This window comes from Rhinopithecus bieti, unplaced genomic scaffold, assembly GCF_001698545.2.
Source record: "Rhinopithecus bieti isolate Rb0 unplaced genomic scaffold, ASM169854v2 scaffold_5740, whole genome shotgun sequence".
NCBI classification, from domain to species: domain Eukaryota; kingdom Metazoa; phylum Chordata; class Mammalia; order Primates; family Cercopithecidae; genus Rhinopithecus; species Rhinopithecus bieti.
The window spans coordinates 195,051-221,286 of NW_016804832.1; the positions used below are offsets into that span (position 1 = coordinate 195,051).

General features: G+C 37.9%; 2 pseudogenes across 1 annotated transcript; both read left to right on the plus strand.

Moving 5' to 3' along the window:
* The first annotated feature begins 202 nt into the window (after positions 1–202).
* LOC108528668 (citrate synthase, mitochondrial-like) lies at positions 203–1,043 on the plus strand (annotated as a pseudogene).
* Positions 1,044–18,622: 17,579 nt separating this feature from the next.
* On the plus strand, positions 18,623–19,324 carry LOC108528669 (high mobility group protein B3 pseudogene; annotated as a pseudogene). Its single transcript, XR_001885244.1, has one exon. The product of XR_001885244.1 is annotated as a high mobility group protein B3 pseudogene (transcript).
* The last annotated feature ends 6,912 nt before the right edge of the window (positions 19,325–26,236 follow it).

Below are 26,236 nucleotides of genomic sequence, written 5' to 3' on the forward strand. Positions count from 1 at the left end.
GATGTGTGGTGGCCCGAGAGGCACGAGGGGATTGGTACATGAAACATCAGTTCTTGACCCTAATGAAAGCATCCATTTCTGAGGCTTTAGTGTCCCTGAGTGCCAAAAACTGCCACCCAAGGCTAAGGGTAAAAGGAAACAGGTATCCTGGCTTTCAAAAAAGTGGTCAAAGAGGGCAGCTCTACCCTCCCATGCGGTCACCATGCTGGACAACTTTCCCACCAATATACATCCCATGTCTCAGCTCAGTGCAGCCTATACAGGCCTCAACAGTGAACGTAATACTACCTGAGCATATGCAGAGGATATCAAGTACTGGGAGCTGATTTATGAAGACTGTGTGGATCTGATCACAAAGCTACCTATGTTGCAGCAAAGATCTACCAAAATCTTTACTAAGAGGGCAAAAATGTTGGGGCCATTGACTCCAAGCTGAACTGGTCCCACAATTTCACCAACATGTTAGGCTATACTGATGCTCAGTTCACTGAGCTCATGCACCTGTACCACACCATCCACAGTGACCATGAGGGCAGCAATGTAAGTGCCCATATCAGCAACTTGTTTGGCAGTGCCCCTTCAAGCTCTTATCTGTCCTTTGCAACAGCCATGTATAGATTGACAGGCCCTCTACATGTACTAGCAAATCAGGAAGTGTTTGTCTGGCTAACTCAACTACAGGAGGAAGCTGGCAAAGATGTGGCATGTGAGAAGTTATGAGACTACACCTGGAACACACTGAACCTAAGATGAAGTTATTCCAGACTGTGGCCATGCAGTACTAAAGAAGACTGATCCACGTGGTACCTGCAGTGAGAGTTTGCTCTGAAACACCACATAATGATCCCATGTTAACTTGGTTGCTCAGCTACACAAGATTGTGCTCAATAGCCTCTTAGAGAATGGCAAAGCCAAGAATCCTTGGCCCAATGTAGACACACCCTGGGGTACTGCTCCAGTACTATGGCATGATGGAAATGAATTACTACACTGTTCTGTTCAGAGTGTCTCGGGCACTGAGTGTACTGGCGCAGCTCATCTGAAGTCATGCACTCAGATTCTCTCTAGAAAGGCCCAAGTCCAAGATCATAGATGGTCTGATGAAGTTCATGGACTCTAAGTTGGGATAAAACTGGAGACTGGGGGGAAAGTGACTACCAGAAAGTGAGGACACTTAAAAAAAAAAAAAAAAAAAAGTCTACTTTTGTTTTAAGGGGGCTTTAAAGACTTAGAATTAAATTGTATCTGAGGCACTGATAATAGATTTGAGGTTAAAATGTAAATTAAAAGTTTAAAAGATGAAAAACCTAACCAACTCCCTTCACTTGCCTAGTATGAGTTGCCCATCAACTGCAGAATGACCATGACTAATGCATGTGTAATGGGTTAAGTCTGGCCCCTGCACCATCTCAGAGTGAGAATCTTGCTCCTCTTTCCCTGGGTCAAAGCTATTTGCAGAGAATGTGGAGTCACTTCTGAGATTTTGCTTCTACTCTGCCAAGTGCACAATAAGCCAGCAAGCCAGGACTCTTCCCTTTCTGTTTCCATAGGAATGTCATTGGATAGTCAGCTGTACCGAGTCCCTCAGCCCTCTCTCCTGCACACTAACACCTCCTAGCAAGATCTATTGGTTAGCTGGACATGCTTTGGCAATTTTTTATGCTACCAGGTGAGCATAAAGTAATGATATTTGTTGTAACTGGCACCCAGTGTTTGATTTGATTTCTCTTTTCAAAACTATCCTATTAAAACTAAGGTCTCGGAGTGTTCTGTTTCCCATTACTTTAATACCCCCATTCAGACTTTCTACACCTGTTGCACTGCAAGGTAAGGATGTCTGGGACCTCCCCATGTTGGCCCTCACCAGAGACCTCTTTCAACAGATCTGTCTTATCTGTGGTCCCAGTCAATGGGCTTTTATCGGTGCTTAATGTGAACTAAATATTTTAGTTCCACAGAACACAAGCCACTACCCTCTGACCTTCACCTGCCCTTCTAAGGTGCTGTGGGGCATAAACAGGGACTCAGGAATGACAGCATGATAGCTTCAGGGTCTGGTCCCAGGAGTATTAGCTCCTCTTTTGGAGCAAGAAAATGATTCAAGATTGGACACGGTCTCCTCTGATTATTGGGTCCTGGAGTTGAGAGGATTAAAAATAGTAAGCCTTCCTCTTCATTCTTTGCCTCAAGAAAATGCTCCCTTACTTATCAACTTCCTTTTCCTGTCCTGCCTCAAGCGCTCACAATACAGTGTTTGTCTTAGACGCCTCATTTGCACACGTTTTCAGAAACTCAGAATGCTCTACTGCCTTTTCTTGAAGAACTGATTAAGATACATTCTTTCTGTGCCCCTTTCTTGCCTCCAAATTCCTGCCTGTGTTTCTGTGGATCCACCATTCCCAGAACTACACTGTTGAGATGAACACAGTGGAAGCCCCTAATAACTGTAAGGTCATGATGCAGACTTCAGGTTGCCCTGTATAAAATGCAAAGTAAATGTGTTTATTAACAATGAAAAAAAGAACAATACCAGACACTCTGAGCTGGCTTTGCAAGTGGTCATATATATCTGAAATAACTTCCCATTATAGTAGAAGACTGAGAAATTATCCAAATAATGCAATCATTTAGGGTGTTAAAAAGAGTTTCTATGTAATGCATTTATAAATGTTATGCATGTATGTAATAAATACGTACTCACAAAAGGGTTTCTCTGCTACTGAGAAAAGTATTTTCACCTACACAATAATAAATAGCTAGCGTTTCTTAAGCACTACTAGATGCCTGACATTGTTCTAAGTGTTCTACATATTTGGTCTCTTCATCTTAACAGCAGCCCTCTAATTTGATCTTATTATTATCTCCACAGAGCACAGAAAAATGAAGCATTATGTCCAAGGTCAGCCAGCATTCAATCCCAAGCAGTCTGGCTCTGTAGTATATAGTCTTACCACAACAAAATATAACATCTCATTTGACCTAGTTATATAGATACTATTATATCCATTTGTCAGATGAGAAAATTGAGGCTTAGTGGGATTATATAACTTTCAAGCTTCCTCTGCTAATATGATAGATTCAATTCTAATCTTTCTGATTCCGAAGTCCATGCTTATAACCAATTATAAACTTATAAAACCACTGCAGCCTCCTAAATGCAGGACCACTGTGTAAGATGTGAAAGTTATTATGACCCTCAAAAACAATACAAGCAAAAGGGAACAAATTATATTAGTGACCTGAACCACACCATCTCACTGAGGTGGCTCAGCCCTAGATAGGACCAGGATTTTTTCATCACTAATCACAGGGCAATGGTCCTAGGCCCAACCTCCCATCTGGCTCAGAGCTACTACTGTAAACACAAAAGATGGCCTTTGTTTTCTGGTCTTTACAAATCCCTGTAGCAGTTTCTCTATCTATCTCCAGGAGTGGTCACAAGGCTAGCCAGAAGGAAATTCAACCCAGAGACCCAAACCTGGATTCAAAACAGAAACTGCTCGAAGGGTTGAGTCAGGAGTTGTGTCCCCACAGAGCTCTTTGATCCTGAGAGAGGAAATCATTGGCACAAAGGAAAAGAGAAGCAGATTATAGACGAGAGGGTTTTTGTTGCTGAAGGTCTTTTCCTTCTAGATGAGCATTCTGGATTTCAGAGTGGCTGTTTCCTGCTGAGCTTCAATGGGCCGGGCCTCTGCCCCTGCACAAAAGAGTAGGAGAATTTTGAACTCAAACATAAAAGCAGAGCAGCAGGCCACAGCGTCTACAGCTCAGGCCTGCTGGGAGCCCCAGCCAGTTCAGACACCATATGTGTCCTGCTTATCCATCTGGTTCTTTGGACAAGGCCAAACAAAACAGTGGAAATAAATGGCAGAGTAAAGTCTTTTGCCCTGGCCCTGAAGCATATACTGACCTCACCTTGCAGAGTTTTTCTGTAAATCATTTGGATTATAAGTAGTTTGATTTAAAGTATAAGAGTCCAATCTATACAAAACTTTAAAGGGGGAGAAAAAAAGTTCCAACATTACATCTGATTAGCAGGCTAATCACCTTATATCTGTCCCTCCATTTACCAATATTACTTCATAAAGTAAAACCTAAAATCCAGTGAAACCATAAAAACATGTAGCTTAGCCACATGTGAATCCAAACCAAATCAGCCACAGTTTATACAACCACTACAAAAGTTTCTGCATTATTAAACTATATTTTATGGAGAATTGGACTCACTTATTTAAGCAAAAGTCAGCACAGTAAATTTTTATGTAATAAGAAGACTCCATAATCTCTGATAGATTATTCTACATCTTAATTTTCTATGTAATTTCAACTTTGATTAACTGCAGACTCTTCATTGAAGCTAATATATCTCTGTGGCTAATCCTTTCAATGAACTTAGTTTGTATATATAGTTATGAGTTGCTTAACCACAAGGATACATTCTGAGAAATTTATCTTTATGGGATCATGGAGTGTACTTACATAAACCTGGATAGCAGTGGTCCCCAACATTTTGGGCACCAGGAACTAGTTTCGTGGAAGATCATTTTTCCACAAACCTGGAGGGGGAGGAGCGGGGATAGTTTGGAGATGAAACTGTTCCACCTCCATGATTCTCATAAGGAGCAGCAACCTAGATCCCTCACATGCTCAGTTCACTATAGGGTTCACACTCCTATGGGAATCTAATGCTTCTGCTGATCTGACAGGAGGCAGAGCTCAGGTAGTAACGCTTGCTCGCTGGCCCACTGACCTCCTGTTTCCTGCTTTGTGGCCTGGTTCCTAACAGGCCACAGACCGCTACCGGTCTTGACAGAATGGGGGCGTGAAGGTTGGGGACCCCTACCCTACTACACACCTTGGCTACATGGTATAGCCTGTTGTTTCTAGGCTACACACCTGTTCAGCATGTTACTGTAGGGAATACTGCAGGCAACTATAACAATGGCAAGTATTTGTGTATCTAAACATAGAAAAAGTAATGCATTGTCTTGTGACTTCATGATGGCTTCATCACTAGGGGAGAGGAATTTTTTCAGCTCCATTATAATCTGAAAGGATGACTGTTATCTATGTAGTCCATTGTTTACCAAAACATCATTATATGGTGCATGACTGTATTTCAGTTACTTTCAATAGACCAAATATTAGCCTTGTACTATACCCAGTTTCTCAGTCTCAGCACTATTGACATTTTAGACCAGATAAATCTGTTGTGGGGGATTATCCTGTGCATTGCAGGACTTTTATCGCCACACTTAGTCTCTCACTTAAATGCCACTAGCTTTGCCCCCCATTTGTGAAAACACCAAATGTCTCTATATATTGTCAGATGTCCCTGAGGAGTGAGTTGAAACCCTGATTGAGAACCACTGGTTTATATGATACAGAGAATAACTTTTGAATGCTGATCTGCTCCTTCTCATTTATACATAATCATTCAGTAAGAGCTAATACTCAATATTAAAAGTATAAGGCAATGACTAGACCCATTGGATTTTTTAATCTAAGTTATAAACTTATCTTCTGAACTCATAAAAGTAATGTTATAATAGTTTCTGAATATCATGAAAATTCAATCATACACAAAACTCTATGTATTATATAATGGTGGGGTTTATTCCAGGCCCACTGACAAGTCTGTCTTACTTCACTGAAGTTAACCCTCCACACACAGATAATGACAGATGACTGGGCAGGTGGGAAAGATGGATGGGAAGAAAGAAAAAGCAGCAAGAATGTGGAGTCCCGATAAATAAGCAATAATAAGGAAGGGGACCCAGGTGGCAGAGGTCCCCAGGTAAGGAAGAACAATGAACAATTGTTTTGAGAGATAGCTAACCACAAATAACCTGAGGGCACAACAACTTTGCATGTAGCCCCCCTCCAGCAGGACCCTATATAACTTCCCTCCAGCCCCTGCCTCTTTGCAGACAGCCTCTTCTCTGCTGTCCTGCCTATTGCAGTCTTGCCACATATTTTCATACTTTCTCTAATAAATCTGCTTTTCTTTACCTACAACTGTCTTGGTAAATTCCTTTACTGTCTGCTCCACTCACCCCAGATAGTTACTACCCACGACAAAAAGACTAGAGAGCAGGCTGAACAGTACTGAAGGTGGCTGAAATCATATGAGTAACATTCCTTAAGAAAACTAGAAAAATACGTTTTCATGCAAAAGCAAACTATTTTATTAATGTATTTAGTTTGAAAATACTCTTCATAATTAAATACAATGCATAAAATCCCCATTTAATGTTCTAAACCTACTATTTTCACTTAGGACCATTTTTTAGTAAACCTCTTTTAATGTTGCTTCACTTAAATCATTTGTCTCTTTTTCTCCAGATGTTATGCTTCCTTTAAGTAATTGCAAAGAGGTCATATTAAATTAGCCCTCTGTTTCAAAAGTGAAAAGCTCCAGTGAGCAAAGACAAATGTTTATGGCAAATTGATTAGTAAAATGCTGTCTCATGAGAACTGGACATTAAACTGGAAATGTTTAACATCTCCTTGGTCAATCTCAATTCTTCCTTCAGTCACCGAAAATTATTTTTAGTTTAATCATAACTCATCACATTGTACACACTGAGATTGCTACTTTACTCCTTTAATTAAAACAAAACAAATAAAATATTTTATTTGGCTTTGCTAAAAGAAACTGGTTTAGTTCTATCACTGTATATCAGAATTCTACTTCAATCTCAGTGATTATATTTTCTTGACATTTAATCAGACTGTAGTTATTTTCAACCATAGATTTCAAAAAAATGCTTATAAATTAATGTAAATAAAGTGCTTAAAACAGTGTCAGAAATAATGCCTTACATAGTAAGAGTTACGTAAATACCTGCTATTATTACTGGGCTCCACTGAAGACTAACTAAATCCAAATCTATGGAGATTAAGTGTAGCCATCAGAATCATTAGAATATTTGGGCTAAGGCACTGGTACTTTGCCAAAGCCCTCTATGTGATGGCAGTGAGCCATCAGCATTGAGAAACATTGATTGTACCACGTGCCAATGAAGCAAATTTAATAGCTTAAATGTCAGAAAACCTGATCAGCCTCATTCTATGTACCACTGATTTAAAAAAAAAAAAAATCTACCATTTTCTAGGCACTGTGCATGTCAAAGACATTGAAAATGAGTAAGACAATCTTTACCCTCAAGCAGTTAGCAATCAGTTAAATTAAACAGACCATGACCCAATAAATACAGAGTAATTCTTTAAGGGTAAGAATAGTGATATTAACTAAGGGTGTGGGCCAAATAAAGTATCAGCCAATTCTACTTGAATAAAGTAAGGAAGGCTCCCAGGGAGAGAGAAATTTGAAGTGACCCTTAAAGGACTAATGAAGTTGTGTTGGGTGGAAAATGAAGGGAAAGACACAGAAACAAAGGGAAATCACATAGGGTTTAAGAATTATTACGTAAAAGTTTAAGCAGAAGATGTGATGTGAGTGAAGCTGCATAGATTCGAAGGGCTTGAAAACCGGGCCAAGAAAGTGTGATGTTTTCCTGTAGGCAAAGGGGAACCAAAGACGCATTTTAAGAAAAGGAGTAAAATGATCATACCTGCAACTTATATCTCTCTGTCTTCATGTACTAAGAGAAGCAATAAACACACCCATACAGACTTAGGTCCTCACATGATCATGCTAGATAGACAGAACTCAGGTTTGAACCTCAGCCAATCTCATTTACATGGCAGAGCTCTACCCTAAAATATAAGAAAGCAAAGCAAGTGGGACATTCTTAGTTTTGTGGAACTTGAAAATCCAGATCTTCCAGTCATTTAAGAAGAGGATGAACCAAAAAGCCTTCCAAAGATCTTTAACTGTTGACATTGGCTAATAATTTCTTCTTTCTAAAGGGAAAATAATAAAACTATATTCTCCAGAAAGTCATAGATCTCTTTATGCTGTGAGGAAAGTTTTAAAGACATAGCAAGCATAATATTGCCAGGAAAAAGATAATCTAGGATATTCTTGGATGTTGTCTCCAGATGTTGAGTTTTAATTCTATCCTGATTTAGACAGTGAACTATTAAAATATGGAAAATATGATTATAATTTATGTTCTTCCATGTAACGACTCAGGGGATTTCTTATTTTGTTATTAGAAGGGAGCAAAGCTATTGTTTTAAGTAGGACAAAAGCCCACATCTGCTCTTGTGCAAGTTACTCCTGGCTGCATCAGGCTTTCTAAGCATTGACTGTGGATGTGCGTGCAGCCGCACCCTCTCCTGGAATTCCTATTGGTCTCCTCCTTGTCCTAAGCTGCTGCTTAGGAGCGCACTGTAAATGAAACTATGTTGCTGCCGTTTGAAGTCAAAGTGAATTGATAACTGACTCAGTAATTGGCAACTACTCCTCTATCAAGGTGTATGCACATGGAGACTCGGACTGTCAGATAAGGGTAAGTGGCTAAAATTTTATCATTGCAATGTGGACTGCTAAAGATAAATAGTGTTTACCGGCCCCCTAAAAGAGTAATCCTGACTTGGAAAAGGAAAATGGTTTCATCTGATCTTAACATGGAAACATTCAGATTAAGCCTCAGCAGAAATGCTCATTTGCAGAGTTTTAGACAAGGCTATTCCAAGGCCAAAGATGTATTTCTGCATACTGCAAAGGCCAATTTCCTGTTTCATGCTCTATATACAGACATCCACAACAAATAATACCTGATGGAGATCCCTTTCTGTTTCTGAGAAACAAAATGTTAAGACTGACATGGGTCAGTGAAATCATTTTTTGCTCTAGATCATGCCCAAGAAGAAGAGGATATTGTCTCTCTTCCAAGATTTGAAATCTGTCCTGAATCCGTGGCCCATGCAGATGCTGGTATGCTGCTTGGTATTTGGGGATTTCTTGCTGATGAATATGATATTTGCTTGGCTGCAAGGAGAAACCAGAGAAAAATAAAGAAGTGCTTTTGTTGGTAACATATTGTGGGGTCAGAATGTTGTTTTAGTGACTCACTTGAAAAAAAACGTGGTAGGAAACTAAATTCAACCTTGTGACAGAGTGCTATGGCTTTTGTTTAACAATAACTCCAGCCAACTCACTGGTGAAGATGCTTTTTACATAGGCTGGTTTTACATGATTCCAAAATACCTAGTAAATTTAATTCTAAAATCTAGTTCAATAATCTGGCTATTTTGCTTGAGAAATGTTAAACCTGAAGTAAACTGCTTCGGACAAATACTATATAAAACAAACATTCTGAGTAACAGATTAATTGATTAATGAATAGTGACCTGAAAGTTTGGGATGCTTTGGTACTGTATTAGTCTGTTCTCACATCGCTATGAAGAAATACTCAAAACTGGGTAATTTATAAAGGAAAGAAGTTTAATTGACTCACAGTTGTGCATTGCTGGGGAGGCCTCAGAAAACTTATAATCATGGTGGAAGGCGAAGAGAAAGCACCTTCTTCACAGGGAAGCAGGACAGAGTGAGTGCAAGGAAGAGAAGTGCCAGACGCTTATAAAACCATCAGATCTTTTGAGACTCACTCACTATCACGAGAATAGCATGGGGGAAACCACCCCCATGATCTAATTACCTCTACCTCATCCTGCCCTTGACACATGAAGATTATGGGGATTATAAGGATTACAATTCAAGATGAGATTTTGGTTGAGGGCAGAACCAAACCATGTCAGGTTTTTTATAAACAAATTAATACAGCTCACTGTTCCTGGAACCCACCACCTTATTATCATCTCTGTTTCTTGGCTTCTAGGTTAGACAATATATTTCTCAACCAGAATAGCCCCATTGTCATTGGAATACAGGAGGATCTGGGAGGAGGGTATAAGTGATCATCTCAGAGCCATGTCCTCCCTCATTGAAGCATTCTGTCACTCACTTAGTTTGTTTTTGGTTTTGTTAAAATCCCTTTATTAGAGTCTTTATTATAGTCTGACTTTTTTCTTTATATTAATGCATCTTCCACAGCCATAATTCATGACATCTGCATTTCTATCTGCACACTTACCCACCTCTGTTACCTTCATCTGATACAGCATTTTATTCCATTTTCATCTTTCAAACATTATTCAGATTTTAAGGTCAAGCTCAAAGCTATTTCTTCTATAAAGAAACGTATGCATTCCCTCTTATTTCATGCAATGGCTCCACTAAAACTATATTTATAGTTTTATTACAGCACATTCTGACTGTGTTATGTTTCTTTGTGTCCATGTCTGTGCCACCACTAAATTGTTAGCTCCTTGAGCACTGCACTTCTGTTTACTCATGGGGACCCATTCCTCTTCAATTTCATATTTCTATACCAAGCACAGTTATGCAGCTAGTACGTGAGTAACACATTTGTTTAATTGATGATGCTCACATCCTTCAAATAAATGTATCAGATGACAAAGTGGTGTGGGAGTAGTGGGAAAGAAAGAGGGAAATGAGGGAAAACAAAGAGAGAGACAATGTCAAATTGGAAATTCAAGCTGATTTAACATCTAATACATAATTACTCATGTTGGCAAACATCATAAGGAAAAACTCAAACATGATTGCTCTGCATGTTTTCCTTTAATATATTTATTCATGCACAAACAATATCAAGGTTTCCCATGATTAAAACATGGATATTTCTACTTGGCTTCCTTTTGGACACACTGCTTCAGAACAAACCAAGTCTGATAATAAAGTAAATCTTCTCACTATGCCTTAACAACAACCCCATCCCTTGTTTTAAAACAATAATTTGTTGTCTAAATACCATACTTCCCTCAAGGAAATGAAAGGAGAATACAGAGCCAGTGCACACTAATGTAAAACAGCACCACAAGTTAAAATGCAATTCATATCAGCATGGAAATTACTGAGTGAGTGGTTACTGCTACAAAATAAAAGGACATAGCAATCCGAAATGAACTATCTATACCATAGGAGTGAAGCTTTTTCATAATGAACCTATAAAAAAGGAGTGAGATTTTTGCATAATACATTTACAGAGGTAGTATTCTATTAAAAGCATTTTTTTCCAATAAGATTCAGTATTCTTGGGAAATTCAGGAAGGAGATTGGTTTTTGGAGGCCATAACTGATCCACTGGGAATTTTATTTTCAATTTTGGGAATGTTCAGGATTTGTGTTTTACTATCTATATAAATAGTTGACCCTGCTTTTTTTTTTTCTCAAATGTATGACACTGGAGGTTTAAGGGTCTTGTCTTTTTAACAGAGATTTAACTGGCCCCACCATTTGGATTTGGTTTGACTATTAAAAATAGAATCTAAAGATTTTACACTATGCATCCCAAATTGTGAACCTTTGTTCTCTGCCAATACTATACTTAAGGTTTCTAACACTTAGCAATTTTCTAACATTGTGGTTGAGGTCATCTTTGAAAGACCTACATTTATATTTTCCCCTTGTGATGCAGAATCAATACTTTACTGGCTGAGAAAAAGTGAAACACTCCATTCACGTTAGACTGTTGAGTGAAAATGCAAATGAGCAGGCAGCAAATCTTGCATGTTATGCAAACACAGAAGCTAAAAAAAGTATTTCTGATCACAGGCTCTCTTGTTGGAAATATTAAATTTGTCCAGGTTTCAGATTTTTTAAGTCTCAATTTCCTGCACTTTTTAAAAGAGGAGTTTCATAAAGAGCAATGCATAATTACCAGAAGAAAACCTGTATTAATCATGCAACACTTCACATAAGAATTTCCATCTAACTTTCCACATGCTTTCTACAAAGCCAAGTCTTTCTTCTCTTCTTCTTCTTCTTCTTTTTTTTTTTTTTTTTTTTTTTGAGGCCAATAAGACAATCAACCATATATAGCCATGAAAATACACATGACATAATGGAAAATCAATTGAAACAACACCACAAAGAGGACTAAAAGTAAAGTGAAATCTCTAGATTTTAGGATTTTCTTGAAAAGTTACCCACAATGTCAAAACATTTAAATTTGGTTTAGATGTGGAGAGAATTGGTTGGAATTTATACAAGAGAACTTGAAAATTTAATAATGGACATCACTCTATTTGTTTTTTATAAAGGACAGCAGCACTCCTCACAAGACACTTTTGTTTACTTCTGGGGGAGCCTTTCTTGCTGCCTGTCACGGGACGCTACATTCTTAGTGTTTCCTTTCAGAACAGGAATTCTCAAACATAAGAAAGCCTCCAAGTCCCCTGGTGGGCTGGGTTCCAGCTGCAGATTTCTGATTCAGTAGGTCTGGAGTTGGGTTTGGAAGTTGCATGTCTAACAAGACTCCAGGATTACTGAGCTGCTGGCCTGGGGATTGCACTTTGGACGTCTCTGATTTAAGAGGGGGCAGAGTGGAGAAGCTTGGAAGCATGAGGGAGAAGGAGGACAGGAGCCAGGAGAGAGATCTGTGGAAAGAAGCTTAGTCTGTAAGGCTGTAGAAACAAGGGGCTGCTTCAGTAGCTAATCTATGGAGAGTATGGTCTTGAAAATACTCCATGTGGTCATACTGAACCAAGAGATATGAGAATGAAGTAGCCTACAGAATAAGAAATAAGTGCCAGAAAAATTTAAAAGGGAAAGATAGATCACAGACCAAGCCCTTTAAAAAATGACAACAACTGAGGCAGATAGATTACAAGGAAAAATCATCCTGCATCTTAAAATATGATCATTTTCCAGTCCTCCTGTCCTCTACCCTAATGGAAAGTGGTAGAAGCTTCCCCTACAAGCTAGTAAAACAGGTGTGAATTTCATTCCACTGACTGTAGTGGACAGGAAGCACCATTCTCCTGATTATTCAGTACTTTATTGCTGAATCCAAGTGCTATCCCAGCTTGGAAAACGCAACCTCAGTTATTTTTGAAGTGTCTGTTCTCCTCCAGGTTGGGATGTGGCTCAGAAATCATAGACTAGTCCCAGGCACAGTATGGAGTTCAATGTTATGTGTTCATCAAGTATCAATCCTCAACCCACATGAGTCATCCTCAGTATGTCCGTGGGCTTTCTCCCTATCAGCTGCTTCCTCACACTGTTACTATGAGACTCTCTTATGAAGCATCTATGGTTCAGTCTGACTAAAAGCACTGCAGAGAAACTCCCTGCTAGATTCTTCTGGGTTCTCCAACCCAGGAAGCAGAGTTGTCACTGCTCCAGCACTCACAGACTATTTGCTCCTCTCCCCCTACAGGCTGGAGGGGAATCTCATTTCAGTTTGTGACTGGAGTCCCCTAACTCCCTGGCTTCTACACATAATTCTCTGGGACTTAAAAATGTTTTTCTCACTTTTACTTGTTTCACAGTTCCCCAGTTTTTAGGATTTAGGCACAAATGTCTGAGAGTCCGACACTTACAGGAGCCATAGGGACAGAATAAATAAGAGAAGCAAGACAGTTGTAATATAAAAAAGACTGATAGTGAGTGCTGTACACTGGGAAGGGAAAGAACCTCAAAAAGTATTAATATTAAAAATTTTTAACTGTGGAGGCCAAACAACACACTTGTTTGGGTCAATGGTACAGCAGGCTTCGCATTTGTGAGCATAGTTGAGATTAATGGAAAACAAAGATGTTTTCTGCTTTCCTCTTGGCTATTCATGAGGAATTGAGTATAGTGCATGCTCTATGTTCATGAAGACAAGAATTGTTTTGCTAGTCTTGTTCACAGTTGTATCCTCAGCAGGTAAAACAGTGCTTGGCACACTATAGATGCACTCAGTAAGTATCTGCTGAATGGCTGAATGAATAAACAACTAAATATGTAACAGAAACAAGTACATTATTATCTTAAAATATTATCCAGCCCTACTATCATTAGTCTGTGCAAATCACACCAATGATTAAATGCCACATTGTATAGAAGAGTAAATGGCACAGTGACCAAATATAAAACTCTCACAAGTCTATATATATCTCCAAGGGCCCAGCCCTTTCCCTTGTTGATATGGTTTGGCTCTGTGTCTCCACCCAAATCTCTTGTCAAATTGTAATCCCTAGTATTGGGAGAGGGACCTAGTGGGAGGTGATTGAATCATGGAGGAGCACTTGCTGTTCTCATAATAGAGTTCTCAAGAGATCTGGTTGTTTAAAAGTGTGTGGCACCTTCTGCTTTATTCTCTCTCTTCCACCTGTTCCAGCCATGTAGGACGTGCCAGCTTCTCCTTTGCCTTCCACCATGATTGTAAGTTTCCTGAGGCCTCCCAGTCATGCTTTCTGTATAGCCTGTGGAAATGTGAGCCAATTAAACCTCTTTTCTTTGTAAATTACTCAGCCTCAGGTAGTTCTTTATAGCAGTATGTGAATGGACTAATACACTTGCACTATCCCCCATACCACTCCCTGGACACAGCAGTAAAACTGTAACTTCCTGATAAAATGTGGAATGTACTGGACTGAGGCTAAATTAGACAAATATGTTTACATCTGAGTATAGCCTATGTGGTGGCTAAAATAAAACAGAAGCTTAGGGTATTATTACAGATTTCAGTGGTTTCAAAGAAAGTCAAGAAATAATCTGAGGAACCCAAGCTTAGAAGCTGAGAATTTGATCTGAACTAATTTGTGCTGTGCTTCTTTTATTCACTAAAAAGCTGTCTAACTCCCTTGGGAAAAATATTATCATTATATTTCTACCACCTATTCACTTGTCTTCTACAGTCAGGCTCAGGAGTTCATGGCTTTCTGCCTGCAGCTTCCTCTTTTATGTGAGGCTATTCTATGAGGTCCCAAACCACTGGACAGAAAGAAAACCAATCTTCTCTGATCTGCACGGTTGCTTCCACCCATGAATTGCTTCCCTTGGTGAAGCATTAAGCATTAAGCCAGGAGCACATGAGCTCTGATGAAACACTCTGGAGGAAGAGAGATTTGCTATTGCAACTGTTCATTATTTGTGAACTTCTCCAGTGTTTGTCCTATTAATATTGTCCAGTTCCAGGAACATTTTGATAAGAGGAAAGAATATTTTGAAGTCCATGTGCCCTTAAGCACGAATAGTCACTGCTCATTCCTACTTTGTAGTAAGGATCATCTCCAACTATTTGGGCCTCATGGCCTCCATTTCAATTTAGTGCACTGTATAACCTCCCTTCTCATGTACCCACTAAATCCAGGACTTTTCATCTTTTCGACTGCTGCCGTTGGGAGACAATATACAAGAGGTGTGGCTTGCAGCATAGTGTGATAGAAAGAGCATGACATGTGAGGTTAGGAGATCTGGGTTGGACTTACATTTCTACCAGTTACTCACATGCATTTGTTTAATTGCCAACCTTCTAAAACACATGCCACAGTGAAAATTGAAAAAATATAGCAGGATGGCTGTGAGGTGCACATGAGATAAAAATATGAGAAGGTACTTTGTAAGAAGTAAAGAACAATAAAAATGCTACTCATTGCTGTTGATAGTATTAACACTATTAGTAGGAACAGAGTGGGAGGCAAGAAGGAAGATGGTGAGTGGGAAATTAAGTGTGCTGCTAACAGAAAAGACAAAACTGGGAGTCCCAGGACTCTTTGATACATGGTAGTTGGTTGGGGGAGGATGTGGCATCAGAGAACAAGGGCTGACTAATCGTCATATGAGTAATCTTCCAGTTATTGCCCCAAAAGAAGAGAATGAATGACTTGGCCTGCAAAAGGGAGAGTGTGGAAAGGTGAGGCATTCAATTTGAGACTTTAACAGTTTGTGCCCTCTTTTCAACATAGCAGCCACCCTAACATTGCTGGAGGAGGAGGAAGAAATTTGACCATAATATAAAGAATATAATAAGTAAGCCTGAGATAAAATGATGACTGAGACCATGCTGGTCCTTCCTGTAGTTTATGGTTCATAACAGAAAATACTTCTTAATCCCTTCTGCGGTCTGCCCAGACTCACCAAGACCTAGGTTGTGACAAAGATAGCCAGTTGCCTACAGAAAGACCTATTCTCTCCCATCCTTCTCAGTATCCTTATTTTTCCCTGGGTATATTGCCACCCAAAACAAAAGGCTACCTACCCAGACACTCTTACACTTGGGTGTGGGGACAAGGCTAATTTCTGGTCATGACATATAGTGAGAATGTTTGTCAGACTTTAAGTAGGTCCCTTTTATGGAACTGACTCAGCTGGGAGGGTTTCTTTCATGGCCTTCTGACATTCTTCCTTTCTCTGGTCAGCTACATGGACATGATGTCTGGGCATTCAATCCTCTACCACCACTGTGCTGTTTCTTACATAGTTGAGGTCCCATCAATCAATCTACATTTGCTCAGACACCATCCCCAGAAAATGATAATGTATTATTACACTATTCTTTTCTGGGGATGGTGTTTGAACAAATGTAGATTGATTGGTAGGAGCTCAACTATGTGTGAGCGTAATGACCATCACACCACTCCAAGCAAAACCAAGGCAAAGGGAAAAAGATCCTTGGTGGCAGTATGTATCTTACAAAATAGAGCTTTTCCGAAGATTCAGGTTGTGAGGATAAGAGAAGATGGAATCTACAGAAGATAATTACCCTAGTTAGGTGAAGGCTTTCTACAGTCTAGAGATTAAGATGGGTACCAGGTCCAACAAACATCCTTATAGTCTTATAAAGCAATGCATGAGATAAGAAAGAAATAGACCTTTGAGTCTGTGATGGTTAATATTGAGTGTCAACCTGACTGGATTGAAGGATGCAAAGTACTGTTCCTGGGTGTGTCTGTGAGGGTATTTCCAAAGGGGATTAACATCAAAGGGTATGTCAGTGGACTGGGAGAGGCATGCCCACCCTCAATCTGGCTGGCCACCATCTGATCAGCTGCCAGAATGGCTAGAATAAAGCAGGCAGAAGACGGTGGTAGGAGCTTACTTGCTAAGTCTTCCAGACTTCATCTATTTCGCGTGCTGGATGCTTCTTGCCCTTGAACATCAGCCTCCGAATTCTTCAGCTTTTGGACTCTTGAACTTACACCAGTATATGGCCTTCGGCCATATACTGAAAGTTGCACTGTCAGCTTCCCTGCTTTTGAGGTTTTAAGAATTTGGACTGGCTTCCTTGCTCCTCAACTTGCAGACAACTTATTATGGGACTTCACCTTGCGACTGTGTAGGTCAATTCTCCTTAATAAACTCCCCGTCATATATACATCTATCCTATTAGTTCCAACACTCTAGAGAACCCTTATTAATACAGAATCTGAAGACAGGAAAGAGAAGTTCACCTCTGACAATTATCTACTATAATGCACAGAAAACATCTGAAAATTAACCAAATTTTTTTTCTTTCTTTGCAGGGATTTTCATTGTTGTGGAGGTTTTGTGTTAGTTTTTTTGTTGTTGCTACTGTTGTTGTTTATGCTCTTGTGGTGATACTATTGGTTTTCTGACTGTCATCCCCAAAAGATACAAAGAAGGTAGTCTCTATGACACAGGAGTAGAAAGCTATAACAAGTGCAAAAGTTAAGCTGTAAAACTTTAGAATGAGTTTTAAAATAAATACAATAGGAGAGTTTCAAAAAACTTTAAGACAGTAGGGTTCAAAAAACTTTAAAATAGTAAAAAACTGTAAGCCACATTGATAGTGGCAAATAGTAAAATATATGTTGAAAATTGAAAAGAAGATATAATAATAATACAATAATAACACATTTAAGAAGCACTCTCAATATGTAGAAGCTGAGGAAAAGAGGAAAATGAGAGAGGAAAGATAATTGATATGGCAGACAGAGACTATGGAACCAACATTCAAATAATTGTTACTCAGAAAAAAAGTGAATAAATTGGACAAAACAATAATCAAAGATGTTACAAAAGAAAAGTTTCCTGATTTAAAAAAAGGTCCATAAAAGAGAGAAATAATGATATATCATACCTATTTTATTTTAAAAGTAGTGTATAAAAGTCCAGGTACAAAAAATATATATGTAATACACTCAAGCACAAAAGTGATACTGGCCTCAAATTTCCCCTTTAAAATACAAAAGCTAAAAGTGATGGTGAAAATGTAGTTTTTTAAAGGCTATAAAGATATAATCAAATACAACATTTACCCAGCTAAAATATGGGGAAAGATATTCTGATATGCACTAATTGAAATTAAATAATAAGAAAGAAAATTACTATAAAGGAAATATGTAATTACTGTGATAATAAGATTACAACAGTGGAAAATGGAAAATCTAGGTTAAATATAAGATTATCTAAGACATTATCAAAATTATTTCAAGGAGCAAAATATGCTAATAACCATGAAAATAATGAAAGGCCTCTCAAAATGTACCTCTGAAATAACCACTGAGACCAGTAAATTCAATATAAGATTTAATAAATAAATATCATGCTGTTTAAATATTTTCAGAATACATAAAATTATTTCAACTTCCCACATCTTTATATAAAACTAGCCATAACTCTGGTGGCAAAATTGTTATAAATAGTTCAAATAGAAATTATAATATAATGTGTCATAAACATACTTATATACACCTAAATAAATGATATAAACTTTTAATGTAGTTACACAACTCTAAATAAATGACATAAAATCTATTTCAAGATAGATTAATGTTTTAAATTTTTAAAAAATTTAACCAAAGCAGTATATATCCACAGTAGAAAAAAATTTTAAACAATTAAACACACATCTGCCTGTCTCATAAAAAAAGATAAAAAGAAAAACAGAGGCGGCTCTCGTGGAGGCAGCTAGCGCGAGGCTGGGGAGCGCTGAGCCGCGCGTCGTGCCTTGCGCTGCCCAGACTAGCGAACAATACAGTCAGGATGGCTAAAGGTGACCCGAAGAAACCAAAGGGCAAGATGTCTGCTTATGCCTTCTTTGTGCAGACGTGCAGAGAAGAACATAAGAAGAAAAACCCGGAGGTCCCTGTGAACTTTGCAGAATTTTCCAAGAAGTGCTTTGAGAGGTGGAAGACGATGTCCGGGAAAGAGAAATCTAAATTTGATGAAATGGCAAAGGCAGATAAAGTGCGCTATGACCGGGAAATGAAGGATTATGGACCAGCTAAGGGAGGCAAGAAGAAGAAGGATCCTAATGCTCCCAAAAGGCCACCGTCTGGATTCTTCCTGTTCTGTTCAGAATTCCGTCCCAAGATCAAATCCACAAACCCCGGCATCTCTATTGGAGACGTGGCAAAAAAGCTGGGTGAGATGTGGAATAATTTAAATGACAGTGAAAAGCAGCCTTACATCACTAAGGCAGCAAAGCTGAAGGAGAAGTATGAGAAGGATGTTGCCGACTATAAGTCAAAAGGAAAGTTTGATGGTGCAAAGGGTCCTGCTAAAGTTGCCCGGAAAAAGGTGGAAGAGGAAGATGAAGAAGAGGAGGAGGAAGAAGAGGAGGAGGAGGAGGAGGAGGAAGAAAGAAACTGTTGATCTGTCTCCTTGTGAATACTTAGAGTAGGGGAGCGCCGTAATTGACTCATCTCTTATTTGAGAAGTGTCTGTTGCCCTCATTAGGTTTAATTACAAAATTTGATCACGGTCATATTGTAGTCTCTCAAAGTGCTCTAGAAATTGTCAGTGGTTTACATGAAGTGGCCATGGGTGTCTGGAGCACCCTGAAACTGTATCAAAGTTGTACATATTTCCAAACATTTTTAAAATGAAAAGGCACTCTTCGTGTTCTCCTCACTCTGTGCACTTTGCTGTTGGTGTGACAAGGCATTTAAAGATGTTTCTGGCTTTTTTTTTTTTAAATTTGTAAGGTGGTGTTAACTATGGTTATTGGCTAGAAATCCTGAGTTTTCAACTGTATATATCTATAGTTTGTAAAAAGAACAAAACAACCGAGACAAACTCTTGATGCTCCTTGCTCGGCGTTGAGGCTGTGGGGAAGATGCCTTTTGGAGAGGCTATAGCTCAGGGTGTGCACTGTGAGGCTGGACCTGTTGACTCTGCAGGGGGCATCCATTTAGCTTCAGGTTGTCTTGTTTCTGTATATAGTGACATAGCATTCTGCTGCCATCTTAGCTGTGGACAGAGAGGTCAGCTGGCATGAGAATTTTTTTTTAAGTGCGGTAGTTTTAAACTGTTTGTTTTAAACAAACTGTAGAACTCTTCATTGTCAGCAAAGCAAAGAGCCACTGCATCAATGAAAGTTCAAGAACCTCCTGTACTTAAACATGATTTGCAACGTTCTGTTATTTTTTTTTTGTATGTTTAGAATGCTGAAATGTTTTGAAGTTAAATAAACAGTATTACATTAAAAAAAAAAAAAAAAAGAAAACAAATGGAAAGATGGTTTAAACTTCCAAGGTGAGATAGTAGAGATAAGCCTGATAAAAGAATGTTCCTACCCCAACACTTGATGAAAGGAACAAGAAACACAAAAAACAAATTTTGAAAAGAAGTGCCAAACGAATGAATAAAAATTGCTTTTTTGGTTCAGGAAGTTTTTAAACTTACCTGCATCTTTCAGAAGAAATGATAGGAAAAGCAGATGATTAATCAATGCCTCAAAAGTCTTAATGGTATTCCTAAAAATGAGGAGAAGCTGAAGAAGTAGGCTGTTGGAGAGTCAGGAAAATAGCTATGCAAGCACCCCTACCAAAGGTACTAAATAGAGGAAGAGAAAAATTTCAATGAGTGTCATTCTACGCTCTACTAGCAGGGGAGAGGAAAAGAGAGGGCTCTAAAAAACACCAGCAATAAGTTGCAGAAATGAAAACAGAAGAGTAGATAAATAGGAACAAACAAACAAAACACCTGTGAGCACCAAAAACTGACAAATTAAGCAGAAGATTATGTCACCTCTACCCCAATTAACTGTAATGTAATCAGAAGACTGAACTGAAGTGAGTAGGAAGAGAACATATCCCTAGTTTGGTGGAGTTGATTGTAATACAGAAAATTTGCTCAATTCAAAGAAGAAAAAGTGGAGCCTAAGTTTTCTGCCTTCTCCACTCTCATACTTGAGGCTAGAGAAAAATTCAGTGATAGCAACACTCAGGCATCAGAGTGCAGCTCTGAAAGAAGCCAAACTGGAGAGACCTAGTGGCAAAAGTATCCTAGAGAATTCATTTAGACACACTTTCAGAGCAAAAAGAGAGTTTGGGAACTGCCCACAGTAAGCATGGGCAAGGCTAAAAGAAATGACATTGCAGTTATGCATAACTAAAACAAAAATGCAGAGAGGAAAAGTGACATGGCATAGAAAAGAGACAGCAAAATTCTAGACAGAAATAAACCGTATTTAAGAGCAGAATAAACTCCTTGAACTTGCTTCACAGTGTGCAAGAACTTAGAATAGGAAGCCAAAAATATGAAAGCTCGTAAAACAACAGAAGTAGATATAAAGGAAGATGACAGAGATAAATTGAGAGTCCAACAACATCGTTAGAACCATTACATGTCTCTTTGATAAATTAGAAATAGCAAGAAAAAAGACAAGCTGAATGTCATATTAATGGGACTGAGGAAAGGCCTGGGATAATATTAACAAATTAGAACTAAGCTTATAGAGGGCAAAGTAACAGGATATTTTATGACCTTATCATTGTAACCCAAGAAAATGAAACAAGAAATAAAAGTATTAAAAAGAAAAGGCTCTGAAACTAAAGAGAAGCACAGTAGGGGACAGACCTTGTCACCTAGGAAAAAAATGTAGACAGAAGGATCAGCCTTGCAGCCTATCCTGGTTAAGTTGTTAAGATTCAAGGAGAAGGAAATATTTTTTTCAGCCATACAGACAGAAAGAGCAAGTCAAACAAAAGAGAGGAAACCAGGTTGGTTGCTGACCTCCCCACAGCAAGAAATTAACCCAGAAAATACTAGAACAAATATATAGAATATAGAAAGTAGAAAAGTTCCTCTTCAAAGCTCATCTTGGTTTAAAAAATGAAATAATAGACACTAGAAATAATAGCTTCTTACTCTAAAGCCTCCTATCAACTATTAGTTCTTACACTTTAGCACAGTTAGTTGCTTTGGCTCACTCAGGCATGTCTGGATAGGCCCAGGCAAGTCCTAGCTCATAGCTTACATCCCTTCCTTTTTTGGAAATGTTATTGCTTTCTTAAACCTTTCATAAGCAACTTCCTCTCCTTCCTTGTTCTCCCTTGCGCTTACCTATTTAGGAAAGTTTTAAGTTATTAGCAAATCAGGTATCAGTTTAAGACTGTGAGGTCCAGCTCCAGCCAATGGATGCAGGACACAGCAGTAAGGATGACCCAAATGTGTAAGGGATAAATATGTTGCTTTTCCTTTGTTGAAATGTGCTCTTGCCATTGTTCAATCTACAGAAAGTAAAAATGGCCTTGCTGAGAGATTGTTTGTCTCCATGCTGACTCTTCTTAACAGCACCAATTATCTATTTCTAACAGAATATCCTGAAGGAAAAAAAAAAAATTCAAGATATATTGTAGCCAGACATGTTAGTTTAGGAATAAGGGCAACACTCAGACATTCTGAAATATAAGAGAACTCAGGAAACATTACGCATGAGAACTTTCTGAGGAAAAAAAAAATGCAAACAAATAAAGCCCACCAAGAAATGACTGGAAAAGCCATAGCAAAATGACTAGTTCAGTACTCAGTGCCATGAAATGATAGTGCAATGTCAAAAAAATTATAAGCCTGGAGACGTCAACTCTAATGCCCATAGGGGTGAGATATAAAAGTAATTGAAACAGGTTGGATTCAGTGAAGTGGAGAGCATACATGCACTATCAAAACAAGGTAGCCACAGACAATTTTGTGTTAAGAAAATGAAAAATGTAGTTAACAAGATGTCATATTACTACATCGTTGATTTTTTTCAAGAAAATCCAGAAATCCAAACTTTTGTATTAATTCTCCCAACTTTTTAATTCCAGCAACAAAATTAACTTTATTCAATTTTGTTGGGGAAAAAATTTATCTGTTGGCTGGACAAACTGGTAAGTGACTAGTTTGTCACCTGTGGAAAATAAAATAAGACCCCAAAATGGTGCTCCCAGTCAATCTAACTTTGAAGAGAGATAGTAGACCCATAGCCACCAATGTGAAATAATTCAAAAGATAGCAATATTTATGGATCTGCCTTGAAAATTCTACTTGATGATAGAAAGTGGGCAATAAATGAAATGGAGAAACTGTGATAAGACTGTTGGTGAACACTAAATCAATCCAAATGTAGAACTAAACTTAAATGACTATAGGAATTATACTTACTGAGAAACAATAGAAATATTGACAGTGTAAAAGCAATATTTATATACATATATGACTAACAGGTGGTGGAAAGAAGTGTAAGCATACAAGACTAATCTATAATTTTTAGAAAGATATTCCAACATCCTAATGTTTACACAATCACTTCTTTCTTAACCCTTGAAAGAAACTCAAAAGTTAAGGGATTATAATATATTTTGGTAAAGAACCTGTTATGGGCTGAATTGTGTGTCCTTCTCTGCCTCTAATCTCAGAATGTGACTGTTTTGATGGTAAGGTCTTTAAATAAGTAATTAAGTTATAATGGAGTCATTCGGGTGGGCCCCAGTCCAGTATGACTGGTGTCCTATAGCACCTCAGACTGAGTGATTTATAAACAAATTTATTGCTCCACAGTTGTGGAGGCTGGGAAGTCCAAGATCAAGCCACCAGCAAATTCAGTATCTGGCAAAGGTTCAGTATCTGGCAAAGGTTCAGTCTCTGCTTCCAAGGCAGCACCTTGAACAAGGGGCCAAAAGCTTTGTCTTCACATAGTAGAAGGGATCAAAGGTGATAGGTGGCTCCCTCAAGCCTCTTCTAATAAGGGCATTAACTCCATCCATGAGGCTTCACATAATCACCTCCCAAGGGCCTCGCCTTGGAGATTAAGTTCCAATGTATGAATTTTGGAGGGACATATACAATATAACCATAGTATCTGTTCATGTATCTTTCTAATTATATGTTTACTATACACAAGAGATATATGGAATGATGTTCACTTACTGTTAGCGATGTTCACTTATTGTTAGCAATGTTCACTTCTGGGTTGGGATATTAGAAGAACTTCTCATATTGAGTGTATGCAATTTTTAGCAAAAAATCTATAACATAATTTTTCTAAAAAATAATAAGGAAACAAATAGTATAATCTCTATTTATCTAGAGAAACCTTATGCTGTAGTTATAGCATAGATCTTTCCAAATGTATGTATACACATGCATACACACACACAGACCCACTTATTCACACACAAATGTGTCACAGACCTACTCGAACACTTACACACACACATACAAATGTGCTTTTAAAGAATTCATTCAATATTTACTACTCTTTTACCAAATAATATAAACATATTAGGAAATATAGCTTTATAACATCATTTCGTCTGCTTATTCTCTGCTGGGGATATGTGCCTTAATTTATTTAAGTAATATCTAGTTTGGGACATTCAAGTTGTTTATAAATCTTTGCTTTCATATATACTTCTGCAATAAACAAACATTCTTGTAGCTACATCCCTGCCTACATTATAATTAGGAGCTAGTTCAGCAGAATATTAAACAACTAAAAACCTAGGGCCAGAAAAGATTTTAAAGAAATGTAATAATGACTTAATATGAATAAATATATTAACATAATTTATCATATAAGAGATTTAAAGAATAATCATATTATGATTGTATAAGCTAAAAAAGCTTTGGTCAAGCTTAACATCCAAATTCCCTTAACCAAAAGAACAATCTTTTCCTGGAATAATATCTGTCTTAACTAAGTAACTATTACAATTAACAAGTGAAAATAACTAATAGGTAACTACTAAGTAAATACACAAAATTGATAGTTTTTTATATGCCAGCAATGATGATATAATAAATTCAAGAGAAAAAAGATGCTTTTCACAATAGCAACAAAATATGAAATAGCCAGAAAATTTTAATAAGAATGTGTAAAACATAAATAAATAAAACTATTAAACTTCCCTGAGAGATGTAAAGATTACTTAAGTAATAAAAAATGCAGCATGATGCCAAATAGCAAAACTCAATGTAGCAAAAAAAAAAAAAAAAAAATTATCCCAAATAAATGTATACAATGGGGTTATTTTGGAACCTAAGTAATACCAATCATTTTGTAGAATGTGATTAAACAATAATTCTTATATACCTGTGGTAGAAGTGTACATAGAAATAATCTTTTGGAAGATGATAATGAAATTTATATCAAAAGGCCTTTTAAATGTCCATGTCTTTGCCCATCTATGACAGATAAATTTATATGTATGAAGAAAGATTTATTCAAAAGCCTACTATTGCATAGAATGCAAAAATAAGCATTACACAGTAGCTATGCTCAAAAATCTCAGATCAATACTAGAAAATGAGGTATATACATAGTTAACTGAGGTATATATGTATGTGTGCATGTATATTCACACACTTAAGTATTATAAAGAAAGCAGCGTGAGTTAATTTCCTCTGTAAGACAGGTGCAAACAACATACTACGAAGGTCTTTATGGAGAAAAAAGACCACATCATTAGAGAAAAGGGTGGGTCTTGGAGTAGAGAAGTGGATTTACTGTGAAACTAATGAAACCAAAACCTCGGGGTTCCTCACACACACAGGATCCCTCCAAGGCCCTGAGAGGGGGGATTAACAGTGTGTTACATAGTCATATTTTTAAATAAAATTTGCAAACATGGCATATTTTAACCTCAATTAGTAGGCCTTCTACCTCCTTCTGCTTAGTTTCCCTGCTGGCCAACTTTCCCTCCTCATGGGAGTGGCTATGAGTATTTGTGGTTCAGTTCAGTTAAGAAGTTGAGGTTGCATTTGTTGGGTTTACTAGGCTATATTTATATGATTCAGTCACTTCTATATATTGTTAAGAATAGTGCTCTCCTTCATAGCATAGAAATGGCTCCCTCAAATACTCCTCTCATCCATTGTGCCAACTCGATTATTATTCTGACACAAACATGTAGGCTTAGAGGATATAAGCATTCCCATGGCACACAACACAGGAATTATATGAGTCATACAGGGAGAAGAAAGGGAAATGTATAGACTCAGTCTGCAGTCAAAGATTATACCCAGTTCACTAAGGAGCAAGAATTCAAACCAAACACACACACACACACACACACACACACACACACACACACACACAAATACTTAAATAGTTATAGAATTATGAAGAGTCTCTCACTTATGGCTTCTGGTTTTGCTTTTTCTTTTTAATCCAGGCAGAATGCCAACAACCAAGGCAAGAAGAATGTGAAAAAGGATTCAGTATGTTCAAGAACCCCAAGCCTGGTAACTTCCTTAGTGTACACCATTATTTACATAAACATCAATAAATTCAGAAGA